Here is a 12,629-nt window from a genome sequence, read left to right as displayed (position 1 = left end):
TTGCATTTTTGATCCAACGTTTGGGTTTGTCCATATTTAACCCAAAATTGGGTTAAAACAACACAGCATTTTTTAGAGATTGCATCATGTTGTAGTTAAATGGCCCTGGGATTAAAAATTGCCGTTTTAATGGGTTTCAATAGAGACATTTTTGTCCTTGAGGTCCTCAGACGAACTATTGTGTGTTACTATAGTGCAAAATAGATTTATTAAAGGAAATGGGGGTAAAATAGTAAAAATACACACCTGTGCCAAAATGTATGCAGTTGGTATTATCACAAGAAGAATTATCATTAAACAAAAAAACAACATAAACATGTCCATAAGGTCGCACAAGGGTTAAACCAAATTGCCATTGTAACGCACAGTTCAACATATGTCGACATCTGGTGAAAGAAAGTACAAAGGTCGATTTTAAAGCCTTGCCAACAGAATGAAAGCATATTAAGTAAGTAGACGAGAGAGACACATTCCCGTTTACACTGGAGTTTTAATCCGGATCTTGTCCATCTAAAGGGAATATAGAATGTTTGAAGAAATATAGTTTGCAAACCAGCATCTGAACGCAAGATACTGTACCATGTTGCGTTTTTGTCCAAGTCATTTATGATGTAGGAAAAAGCCAGATTGCAGAAACTTCCATTTTTATTACAAATATTTTGCTCCAGTTTCCAAAGAAGTGACGGTTTTGTACTAAACTCATGAAATGGAAAATTAGTAGCCTAACTGTAGATTATAGTAGATTATTCTCTCATTGTGATTGACAGCTTCAGTCACTGTATTATAAACACTCTTTGTTCACTTACAACCCGTTTCTCATGCTATTAGTTAAACGCTTTTGATAGCCATAATTAAATGTGGGATTGAATCCCAAAATGCAATGATTGACCATGACAACGGACGGGACAAAAAGTTACGAATTAAATGTTAAAAGTTTTTACCATTTTCACCATAAAACAGGTGAAAAAATCCAACAGGCGCACATTAGAGGAACTCGAACCCCATCTAGAAATCAGATCATCACAATTGCATAATTCATAATTCATACAATATGGTTTCAAAGCAGCTTTACAGCAAAAAAGCTTAAAACTATTTGTGTTAATACACAATTTATTTCCAATAATATTATTAGCCAATAATTTCTTGGCTGAAGAGGTTTGACTTTAATTGAACCAGTATTTTTAATATTTAATATGTGCAAAAGAAGGACATTCTGTCACTCTGCTTTTCTTCTCAAAGAAAGAAAACATTTCTTCATCGCTGAAGGCGTGATGCATCATGAATCTTCAGCCCCGTGAAAACCAGACTGCAATAAAAGTTAATAGTTGTTAGAAAAAAGAGAAAATATTTGCCTGCTGTTCCTCTAAACGCTGGAGTGATTTCACAGAACATAATGTCAGACAAACTGTGCGACGGTCAGACCTTGACAACAAGCTTCTCAATCTGCCTCGGCGGAAGAAGTGTACAGTAATATCTGTAATATCTCACAGCCTGTTTATATAGCGAGCGTGTTTAACAACAGGGAGGCCTTCGAGGAACTGGAAAACTGCATCTCTAGCCGTGTTTCCAGTACAGATTAGCACAAAACTAGCGATTTTTTCGAAATGTCGACAAAAAAACATTGCGAAATTATGCCGTTTTAACCGATGTTGTGCGACTAAAACTTAATTGTTTCCTCTCGCGATAATCCTTCCAAACATCATGGCGACGGATGTTGTATGTTTATGTAAATCCCAGTCGCCGCACTGGCCATTATTATTAATGTGTGTTCTCCATCATTAATGTCGAGGACAGACTCTTATCCTGAGAGTGTTTCTGTGTTTCTCACTCAGTTCTGCTTCCAGGTCCTGATTGTGGCGTTTCTTTGAGGTTTAGAATCCAGTATTCCTGTAATTATTCTGTCTTTTATGAGTTTAATAAAGAACTCGGTCTCGTCTTCTGTCCGAACACACACGTCCTCTACGTCAGGAGACTGGACATGCGCAAACACTGTTTCCAGTGCAGATTTGAGACAATATTTATTTTTCGAATTGCCTGAAAAACCTCCTCATGCGAGCGGAAAAACTCTTTTTGCGATGAATGGGAGTTTTGGGGAAATTGACGTGTTTCCATTGGACGTATTTTCAATTTTAAATTTAAATTTGCGCAATTTGAAGGATAATGGGAACGCGGCTAGTGTTTGCTTCATTCACGGCTGTGCTGAAATACACCGCTGACAGGGAACGTTCCCTCAAAGTTCTAATAGAATGTTCATTTAAAAGTTATCAAGTGTTGCTTTTGGAATGTTACATTTTTAAATGTTGCAACTTATTTAGAAATGTTCAGAGACATTCAAATGTAACATTCAATGTTTGAAGAATAATGTTAAGTTGCATAACCAATTAATGTTGTTTATGTGTGTTTGTGGTGTTTTTAATCTGCTTTAACACACACCATGTGTAAGTTCAGAAGTGGACAGCATTGCTGAGTATTTTCTGCTTAAAACTGCAGTGAACCAAAGACAGTCTCAAAAACACGGTTTGAAATCGCTGGTGTTTCTGACGTCACAAACTACCTTGTAACCAATCAGATCAACGTGTGATCGTCAACCAGTGGATCTCTGAGTGAGTGAGTGAGTGGAGGCGGGGCTCATTTGCATATTCATAGAACCACGCATACTAAATGAGGCAAGGGTGTCGAGTTACATTCACGGTATTTTAAGGCATGACCTTTTTTTTTCAAGGAAAAAACATTTAAATATGTCATTTTGGTGATCAAAGATGAGTTTTAACGGATAAAAGTTTTGACTACAGGGGGACTTTTTGTGTAAAATCCAAAGATCATCTTTTGCCCAGCGATGTCGATGTGTAGAAACTGCGATAAGCAGCTGCTGATGTCCTGCGGCTCAGAACGAACAGTACTATGAGAAAAGAGCGCAACTGAACCTGTGAAAACAAGCGAAACCAATCACAAGTCTGAAAACAGCCCAAGAACATTTCTGCATGATGAAAAGCACGTGACCAAAAAAACAAAACAAAAAAAAAAACCGAGGTCAAAAGGGGTAAACACAAAGCAAATCTGTGCGCTCTTTGTTTCATTGACCTCCTGGAACGTTCTGCTCTTTTAGCTGGTTAAAAATGACACAGTTTTTACGCTGCGAGAGCTTCAGATGCTCAGAGTCTTCTTTCTTCTGCTAGTGAGAATGCGCTCGCCGTGAGCTAGCGCTGCTTTAGGATTGGGTTTGATCTGAGCGTTCTCCTCTCGAACGTCAACATTGATTGAGCGAGTGTTTGTACTGTACAGTCTTCAGGGTGAACGTGGCCAATGGTCGAGCGAGCCTGACCCCGTTTGCACCTCCATCCACACGGCTCGCTTTGTTTTGTCAACAGACCAGTTTAGCCAGTGAATAAATGCTGGAGTTTTAATAGAGAGAGCAGAAACACAGCTAACAAAGAAGCTCTGAGAACGCTTTGTTAACGTTTCCATGCATTTTAAAATGATGATATTTGAATATCATTCTCAAATTTGGAACACGATACAATATAAATCATGTTCATAAATAATTTTCATAAACTATATCATTTTTATATCATACTTTTTCAACTTTTTGTACTTCAACAATAATGTCTTTTTGTAACACTTTACAACAAGGTTCATTAGTTCATGTATTTAGTAACATGAACTAACAGTGAACAATACATTTGTTACAGTATTTATTAATCATTGTTAATATTAGTTCTTTATATTTGAAAGCCGATACCGATAATTCTTTATATTTGAAAGCCGATACCGATAATTCTTTATATTTGAAAGCCGATACCGATAATTCTTTATATGTGAAAGCCGATACGATAATTCTTTATATGTGAAAGCCGATACCGATAATTCTTTATATTTGAAAGCCGATACCGATAATTCTTTATATTTGAAAGCCGATACCGATAACCGATAATTCTTTATATTTGAAAGCCGATACCGATAATTCTTTATATTTGAAAGCCGATACCGATAATTCTTTATATTTGAAAGCCGATACGATAATTCTTTATATTTGAAAGCCGATACCGATAATTCTTTATATTTGAAAGCCGATACCGATAACCGATAATTCTTTATATTTGAAAGCCGATACCGATAATTCTTTATATTTGAAAGCCGATACCGATAATTCTTTATATGTGAAAGCCGATACGATAATTCTTTATATGTGAAAGCCGATACCGATAATTCTTTATATTTGAAAGCCGATACCGATAATTCTTTATATTTGAAAGCCGATACCGATAATTCTTTATATTTGAAAGCCGATACCGATAATTCTTTATATTTGAAAACCGCTACCGATAACCGATAATTCTTTATATTTGAAAGCTGATAACCGATATATCGGCCAATAAATCTAAATCCACATTTTAATATAATATTCAGAGAGCCTGATTACAAAAACAAAAGTCTCACCATTAAAAGCCACGCCTCAAACACACAATTTTAATGTTCTTATACTTTTATGAAGCTGATATGACAGATTCGCTTACGGTATTTTCCTTTTTAAAGTGATTCCAATCAAATTTCAAGCAATTTAAAACCATCATGTTGAACAGTCGCAGCTGAAGCGCCTCAGCTGAAGGAAATAATACAGTATTCATCGGATTTAATATAAATTGGTTAAATTTTCTTATCGTGCCGATAACGATAACAATAAAAAGTTGCACATATCGGCCGATACCGATATGGTGGCCGATATATCATGCATCCATTTTCAAAACCCTGAAAATGCTAGTAAAGATGCAATATGAATGCTAACGAATGATTCATCTGGTTAGTGCACACCTGTACATGCTCACTACATCTGCATCACTGCTGGATATTCAGTGTCATTAGCAATGCTTAATCATTTGGGACTCCATATTTAACTTCCAAAACTTCAAAGTTGTCCTCGTTTAGCTCCTCGTGTCATATTTACGCTTACCAGAGTAAAAATGGGCTTTGGGATTATATAGACATCAGATGGGGGTTTATTTATTTATCTGGGAAGCACATCCGGCGACTGGCCTTGATTTTCGTCACTTGCACTGAAATGTTTTAACGTAGTTTATGCTTGTGGGCATAAAAAGTTTTCCTATTATGGTAATTTGATTAATATCTGACATTTAAAGCAAGCACGTCCAGATGGTCATGAAATATCAGTGTCTCTGAAGGGATTTCCATGTTGGGATGATGTTAGCGCGCGTATGACGCGCATCTGTGAACGCTTGTCTTTGCTTACAGTGTGTGTGAGAGCGTTCACTAATCACGCTAGCAAGCTAGCCTGCGGGGTTCTGAATGCAGTTTTAAATGAGCGTTGTTAACCGTGATGCAGAAGTACAACCTTTATGTCTGTTTATTGCTCGCTCTGTTTGACGTAGTGAAACTCCAGATCTGTGTGCCTGGAGAACTCATGTGAACTCGGGAATCATGATCGTGAGGGAAAGCTCAGGCTGTTTCGTTCTTGCATCATATATTAAAAAATATATTGTTGGTTTAACTTAAAAAATTAAGTTACCTGGTTGCCTTAAAATTTTAAGTTCATTGACATTTAAAAATTGAGTTAATACAATGAAGGAGATTGATTTAATCATCAGAAACTCAAAATATTATGCTATCTTAACCACATAAATTATCTAAGTTGATTTGACAAAAAAAAAACAAAAAAACATTGTGATTATAAATCATGAGCATATTTTTTTTTACAGTGTGTTTTGATATATTATATAAAATAAGCCTGACGAATGAAATCATAGCCATTGGAACAGTTTATTGAACCTTTAGACAAAATATTGTTTATTATTTTGAGTATTATATTTGATAAATCAGCCTTTTAGGGCTTATATAGTGAGAATAAAACAGGCCCAAACTGAGCAATAATATGCAATTTTGCTGCAGATGCTGATATTTATATGGACAAAAAGATGAAATTCTACATGGTTAAAGAATATTTCAATCTATAAAGGAAAGAAAGTCTATTTCTTCTATCTATTTATATAATGTTTTTCATTTACATTATATATTTTATATCATTATATGGCTGTATATTATTGTATCATGTTTGTTGAGATGTGAACATTCATATTAGGTGCAGCAATATATATATATACAGAATATTTTTATTTATTATTATTACTTTTCTCTGTATTATTCTTTATATTTTATCACTTGTCTCAGGTAATGTTCCTTTCGTTTTGTTTTGTTCTGTGGGGAAAAAAAAGGAGAAAAAAAGATGAAATTCTGATGCTTGAAATGTAAATCAATGAGATATTTATAACAGTAAAGCAGATACTTACATAAAATGCATATAAATGTCAATAATATGGACAGTGATGCTTGAAATGTAAATCAATTAGATATTTGCATGCATATTTAAATATAAATACCAATACCTGCCAATAATATGTCTTAGTAAGATGATATTTAAATGCAAATTTTTATGATCAAAACATGTAATTCAATACAATGATGATTGAGAGATGAACAAATAAACCTTCCTCAAAAGCATTATGATCATATTTAACACACTGATAATCAAGTAAACCGAAGCTGCTTCAGTGCAGGTGAAATATTACTAACAATATTAAAGTTATTCTTACATTTACTTGATAAAGATTCTAAAAACCCCTGATAATTTCTGGCTTTTCTTTCTCTAATTGAAATGTTATTGAACCACATGGCACTTGAGATGCATGTAAATCATTGGTTGCAGACAAAATTCAGTGTTTGTACAATAATTTTGTCTTAGTGACTTTTAAATAGTGGCTATTTAAACCAATGTGAGACTTGAGGAAGATGAAAAAAAAATAATAATAATGCACTGTAAAACAATGCAAATAAACAAGTGCAAAATTAGGAAAAATGCTCTTCTGTTCAAACATTTGAGGTCTTCCACTCACCAAACCTGCTTTTATTTGATCAAAAATACAGTAAAAATTGTGAAATATTATTTAATTATTTAATGTAAATCATCAGTTGTCTATGTGAATATACAGTAAAGTGTAATTTATTCCTGTGATCAAAGCTGAGTTTATCATCATTACTCCAGTCTTCAGTGTCACATGATCCTCCAGAAATCAGTGTAATATGATGATCTGATGCTCAAGACACATTTATGATTATTATCAGTTTTGAAACAGTTCATATTTGTGTGGAAACCGTGATACATTTTTATTTCTCAGGATTCTTAGAGGAATAGAGAGAGACAGCATTTATCTGAAATATAATCTTTTGTAACACTATAAATCTCTTCACTGACACTTTTGATGAATGTAATGCGTCCTTGATGAATAAAAGTGGTAATTTATTTTTGAATGGTATAGTATGATTTCATGGTACTGTATGTGCTAAAACAATTAACATTAATGTCTAAATTATGATTGGACACAGGAAACGAAGAGCTTGCGACTCTCTGTGTCGTGTCTCGATCTGCTCAGACTCATCCTCGCCGAGCTGAGCTTCTGAGTTTCTCCTGAAACGAATGTAAATGCGAGTCTTCGGCTAACTTTGAAGAGCGGCGCTATTATTAGCATGAGGAGGCAAACGAGGACAGTCAGCGAGTCCATGTTTCTGTTCACATGATGAAAGGAGAGTCTCTCCTCAGACTAATGATTTGAGTCACGACTCGTGCGTCTGTAAGGAGGTCAGGCTCACTCGCAGCGCTTTTATACCAAACTAGTGATTTTAATTTATTGTCAGTCCACATTACTTCGTTACAAAGGCCGCCGATGACGTGCTTGCCGGACCAGCAGAACACAAGTGCTTTTGTGCGAGTGCCGTGTTTGTTAGTTTGTCACTTAACCTCAGGAATCCCAGCGTTAGATAATGTTTTTATACAAACAACCGTCAGATTCATGATCATAACCGGCATAGATATCTGCTTTCTCACAATATTTCGTACAATATTGGTTTTCCAATTACTGATGCGTAAGCTTTTCACATTTGTCTGCTGGATATTTGGTTTTGTCTTTGTGTTTCTGGTTAATTGAAAGTCACATTTATTTTATAGTTTTTTATGCAAAACATATTCTGTTATTAACAGAAATAAACAGGAAAATGACAGAATCCGTGATGCAAACTTCATCAACTATGAGACAAGTTCAATTTCAGCTGTAAAGCAGATCAACAAAGAAGTTCAATGTTGCAGAGATTATCAATTATTAAATCGATTCAATTCAGTTCAATGTTGATTTAATTCAATTACAATGTAAAAGTTGCAACATTCATAAAATATTCACCAGATTCAATTTAGTTTAATGACAGTGTCAATATTGTAGAGTTCATCAATTATTGAACAGATTCAATTCAGTTCAATGACAGTGTCAATATTGTAGAGTTCATCAATTATTGAACAGATTCAATTCAGTTCAATGACAGTGTCAATATTGTAGAGTTCATCAATTATTGAACAGATTCAATTTAGTTCAATGACGGTGACAAGATTGTAGAGTTCATCAATTGTTGAACAGATTCAATTTAGTTCAATGACGGTGACAAGATTGTAGAGTTCATCAATTGTTGAACAGATTCAATTTAGTTCAATGACAGTGTCAATATTGTAGAGTTCATCAATTATTGAACAGATTCAATTTAGTTCAATGACAGTGTCAATATTGTAGAGTTCATCAATTGTTGAACAGATTCAATTTAGTTCAATGAGAGTGTCAATATTGTAGAGTTCATCAATTATTGAACAGATTCAATTTAGTTTAATGACAGTGTCAATATTGTAGAGTTCATCAATTGTTGAACAGATTCAATTTAGTTCAATGACAGTGTCAAGATTGTAGAGTTAATCAATTATTGAACAGATTCAATTTAGTTCAATGAGAGTGTCAATATTGTAGAGTTCATCAATTATTGAACAGATTCAATTTAGTTCAATGACGGTGACAAGATTGTAGAGTTCATTAATTATTGAACAGATTCAATTTAGTTCAATGACAGTGTCAAGATTGTAGAGTTCATCAATTATTGAACAGATTCAATTTAGTTCAATGACAGTGTCAATATTGTAGAGTTCATCAATTATTGAACAGATTCAATTTAGTTTAATGACAGTGTCAATATTGTAGAGTTCATCAATTGTTGAACAGATTCAATTTAGTTCAATGACAGTGTCAATATTGTAGAGTTCATCAATTATTGAACAGATTCAATTTAGTTTAATGACAGTGTCAATATTGTAGAGTTCATCAATTATTGAACAGATTCAATTTAGTTCAATGACAGTGTCAAGATTGTAGAGTTCATCAATTATTGAACAGATTCAATTTAGTTTAATGACAGTGTCAATATTGTAGAGTTCATCAATTATTGAACAGATTCAATTTAGTTCAATGACAGTGTCAATATTGTAGAGTTCATCAATTATTGAACAGATTCAATTTAGTTTAATGACAGTGTCAATATTGTAGAGTTCATCAATTATTGAACAGATTCAATTTAGTTCAATGACAGTGTCAAGATTGTAGAGTTCATCAATTATTGAACAGATTCAATTTAGTTTAATGACAGTGTCAAGATTGTAGAGCTCATCAATTATTGAACAGATTCAATTCAGTTCAATGACGGTGTCAAGATTGTAGAGCTCATCAATTATTGAACAGATTCAATTCAGTTCAATGACGGTGTCAAGATTGTAGAGTTCATCAATTATTGAACAGATTCAATTTAGTTTAATGACAGTGTCAATATTGTAGAGTTCATCAATTGTTGAACAGATTCAATTTAGTTCAATGACAGTGTCAAGATTGTAGAGTTCATCAATTATTGAACAGATTCAATTTAGTTCAATGACGGTGACAAGATTGTAGAGTTCATCAATTATTGAACAGATTCAATTTAGTTCAATGACAGTGTCAAGATTGTAGAGTTCATCAATTGTTGAACAGATTCAATTTAGTTCAATGAGAGTGTCAATATTGTAGAGTTCATCAATTATTGAACAGATTCAATTTAGTTCAATGACGGTGACAAGATTGTAGAGTTCATCAATTATTGAACAGATTAAATTTAGTTCAATGAGAGTGTCAATATTGTAGAGTTCATCAATTTTTGAACATATTCAATTTAGTTCAATGACAGTGTCAATATTGTAGAGTTCATCAATTATTGAACAGATTCAATTTAGTTCAATGACAGTGTCAATATTGTAGAGTTCATCAATTATTGAACATATTCAATTTAGTTCAATGACAGTGTCAATATTGTAGAGTTAATCAATTATTGAACAGATTCAATTTAGTTTAATGACAGTGTCAATATTGTAGAGTTCATCAATTGTTGAACAGATTCAATTTAGTTCAATGAGAGTGTCAAGATTGTAGAGTTCATCAATTATTGAACAGATTCAATTTAGTTCAATGAGAGTGTCAAGATTGTAGAGCTCATCAATTATTGAACAGATTCAATTCAGTTCAATGACGGTGTCAAGATTGTAGAGTTCATCAATTATTGAACAGATTCAATTTAGTTCAATGAGAGTGTCAAGATTGTAGAGTTTTTTTTATAAGTTTATGCTTGGCAAATTTGGTAGTCCTTGTATAGGAACTTAAGTTTAAAGAAACCCAACTGCAGTGAAATCCACTGAGTGTAATTTATACTGTAGACATGAAAGTGTCTGTTCCAGTAATGTTGACCACAGACTGTATTTTACTCATAAAACACAAACCGCTATTGTAAAACCCGTAGGAAATTCCCAAACGATGGTGCATTAGGCCGTCCAAAGCCCGTTCACAAACAAACTGACGTCAGGATTGAGCAGCTCAGGCTTGAGTTCACAAAACAACAGATCAATAGTTTTCTTAAAGCAGCAGATCTCTTATTACAGACACAGATGAGGGGAATGGGAAATATAAAAGCATATTTAGAAGAATGATGTGCTTGGAAACGGCATCTTTAACAAGTTTATTATCGTTAACTACAACTAAAACTATGAAAAAAAATATGTTGATTGAAATAAAGCTGAAATAAAATAAAACATGAATATTAGTCGAAAAAAGTCAATAGAAAATTAGGAATTACATAAAACTGAAATACGCTAAGACACTAAAAGTATTATAAAATGTTTTATAAAAAAATAAATGAATAATAATGAAATAAAACTGAAATAAAAATTAAGCCTAAATAGCAATATTATAAAAAAAAGTTTATAAATAATATTAAATAAATAAATACATAAATACATAAAGAAAAACTAAATAAAACCTAAATAGCAATATTTGGAAAATAATAATAAAATGACAAAAGCACATAGCAAAATTACTATAAATTAAACGAAAATGAACATGTAAACTTATAATATAAGTATAAAATATATATATAAATCTAAATATGAATTAAACTTTTTTTTAATATATATTAGTTGAAAAACAAACTGAACGAAAATGTAATTTTTTTCCCTTGACAATAAACTGGCAATAAACTTGACAAAAGCACTACAATTATTGATTTAAAAAAAAAAGAAGAATTTTTTTATTTTATTTAAATGTAACTAAAATTAACATAAAAAACCTCTAAATATTAATAAACTATATAATAATAATGTTAGTACCATTACCCGTTTGAATATTGTGAAATGAAGAATTATGTTTTGTTTTTTTAAAGATGTATAAACCCCACAAACACAATGCACTCCAGTTCGAGAGCTACACAAGTATTTTGTCACGTTAAACAATCATGTCCTTTTAACAAATACTTCTCCACACATGTGGAAATAATACACTCTCTGGGCAAAGTTCACGACGCATGCAGTTTCTCCCTCGCATGTATGTTAGAGACTCACCAGAGCTAAAGAAACACTGAATTCATGATCAATCCTCTTGATTTATTAGATCTTGTACCGGTTACAGAGCCCTATTTACACAACATATGTAAGTTGATATATATATCTCCAGCGGAGCATTAATATGGCATGCTGGATGAGTTCCAGATGTCCTCACACAGCACCACATCATAAAAACCTGTATTTCCAGATCCCATGCTTCAGCCTGAAACCTGGAGGCTTTTACAGCCATAATTACATCCACTTGATGGTGTTGATAAAGTCAGCCAATGATATCCTGTAATGGACTGCACTTTTATTATGCATGAGGGACTTCGACTTGAAAAATTCCAGCGTTGCTTAAAGACCTAAATATTCCCAAAGTGATGGAGAGCAGTTCATGCAATTCCTGAAAAGAAAACCCTGCTGCAATTGCTCTGTGTGGAAACAACATTTATGCATTTGCTGGAATCTTTTATCCAAAGTGCATTTATAACTTGTGTTTGATTAGAACGCGCATTTCCTAGAAATCAAACCCATTGCATTCGGCAGCTGCTGTTATCCAAAGGGGAATTGCGTTGCATTCAGACAGAGTTTACATTTGATCAAAAAGTCAGAAGAGTAAAAAAAAAATGAAAATGCATTTTTTGAATGCATGAACAATGACGTAAAAAATACTAAGAAATATGAATGACTTGAAACTACTGACCTAAAAACCCAACAGAATTCGCCCACATGTTTTCTCAACACATCCGTCTGAACAAAGCATTTCAAAAATGACAGATAGGGGAGAGGCGGGACAGTTGACACATTTTTCAGATAAACCCGATAAGTTTACAGATAGATATTGTGTGTGTGTGTG

Source organism: Phoxinus phoxinus (genome assembly GCF_949152265.1).
Source record: "Phoxinus phoxinus genome assembly, chromosome: 16".
Taxonomy (NCBI): domain Eukaryota; kingdom Metazoa; phylum Chordata; class Actinopteri; order Cypriniformes; family Leuciscidae; genus Phoxinus; species Phoxinus phoxinus.
The sequence above is the reverse complement of the archived record's forward strand: the minus strand, read 5'-3'. Positions refer to the sequence as shown.